Genomic DNA, 2,128 nt, shown 5'->3' with positions numbered 1-2,128 from the left:
TATTTTTTTATTTTTTTTAAATTATAATTATATATATTATAAATATGTTTTAATAGTATTAAATTCTACTTATTATAAATTAAAATAATTATATATTAATAAGCTTAAGTTTGACTAGTTGACTAGAAGGGGTATTTTAGTCATTGTGTTTAAAAAAATAGGCTCAAATTGACCAGGGGGCGGGGTGACTATTTATTCGTAACATGAGGGTGATTTTTGATATTAAAAATTTCATAAGGAAATTATTGATATTTTTATATATCACATGGGATCAAAATGGATTTAACCCTTTCCATATAAGGTTTTGTCCTCCACGACCAATAACTCCCTAGTCAAGCGACGATTGTCCGAGAGTAGGACATGGGTGCAAGACTCGTTGAGCCGTCTCCACTGATCCATGAGCATGTTGGCGTTTACACGGATGTCGAATTGTTGACTTATTGGGAGATGGACAACATGAAGGTTTGGACCGTGGCTGTAGCAACTAGTGCTTTTAAATGTTTGTTGTCTTTGTAGATGTTGATATGGTGGTGGAGGGTGGAGAGAGGATGGGAGTGCATGAAGTGAAATTGGGAGTGGAGAAAGCAAGGAGGTATATGGTGAATAGCATTGGATTCTTGAATGGAAGAGAGTCTATCCTTGTTGATTTCAATAATCCTTTCACGGAGAGCCACTCTGACTACTTCGATTATTATTTCCACAGTTTTGATTATAGATTTTTGTGGTGTTTGTATTATATGCTATATTTGTACATAGCATTTCTTTACTTTTTGTTCCGGTATAGTAACTAATGCTATTAATTAAATGTAAGAAATTTTCGTTTATGAATGACGTGAAATTTTGTTGCAAGAAATTACATTTCAAATACTATTACATGCCACCAATTATTATTTGTATATATATTTAGGCTTGACAATGAGTGTGAGTAAATAGGAGCCATGTATATCCCGACATGTTCGGAATGGATTGAAATTGGGGCTAACTAAACTGATCCTGAATTGGCTCCGATCATAATTTTACAAATTTATTTGGTTTAGAGCGAGTCTCGAGTTTCTGACGGACACATCTCTGATCTCCGTACGTTTTATAAATAATTCAGCTAGATTCATATGATGAATGTCACATAATTTGAATTAAGAAGATATTTATTATTTTAAAATTTGAAAAAAAATGGCTTTATATGATTAATCGAGTCAAGGCGGGTTGGGGCCGAGGACTTGGACAGGGCTACTACTACAAAAAAATTATAGTATTAATAACAAAATATTAAAAATTGTATATAAAATTATTGCTATACTAATAGAACTGTTGTTGGTAGCCCTCTCAACAAGAGAAGTCAAAGATACATGTGAGGAAACTTCCTACACTTTTTCCATAAAGGATCAATCTCAACCATTAAAGAAAAAAAGATTATGTCCGATCTCACACCAAATATTTTGGAGTTTTTCAAGGATACTTACATGAAATGATCGTCTGTGAAAGAAAAAATAATACAAAACCTACGTTATTATCTGATCTTATAAACGGATAATTAATTGAAAAAGTAATAAAACATTGTATCTTGAAATTATGTACAATAATTTTATTTTAGATAAAGTCGATGCACTCACGGTGCTTCAAATTATTTAACGGTGTTAGCAAATACTAAAAATTTCGTAATTTTGGATAACAAATGCAAAGTACTTCCCATTTAAATTTCAGTTTTAAATCACGAGTACATCTGAATGTTTTCATTAATCGACAGATAAATGTCAACCAAGCACTCCTAGATCTATATACAGATGTTGTTCATTAAAGAAAAACTTTATTTAAAATAAATTCATAATTTCACTCTTTGTAAAATACGGATACTATATAATTAATTTACAAATTGAAGAAAATTAAAATAAAGCACATATAATAATATGTGAAATGTTACTTGGATTCCACATATAATAATAATGTGTGTTTGGATGCCACAAATATTGGTTTATATATTTTTAAGTAATAATTTTTTATCTATTTATTTTATTTGAATGTATTGTCAATTTAATAAACTGCTTTTATATTAAATATAAGGAATTATGCATCTATAAACTGTTTCCACTTTTCAATGATTCAGCCGACAAGAATTTCCCCTAATTCTCGT

Source organism: Sesamum indicum, linkage group LG8 (genome assembly GCF_000512975.1).
Source record: "Sesamum indicum cultivar Zhongzhi No. 13 linkage group LG8, S_indicum_v1.0, whole genome shotgun sequence".
Classification (NCBI taxonomy): domain Eukaryota; kingdom Viridiplantae; phylum Streptophyta; class Magnoliopsida; order Lamiales; family Pedaliaceae; genus Sesamum; species Sesamum indicum.
Note: the sequence above shows the minus strand (reverse complement) of the source record.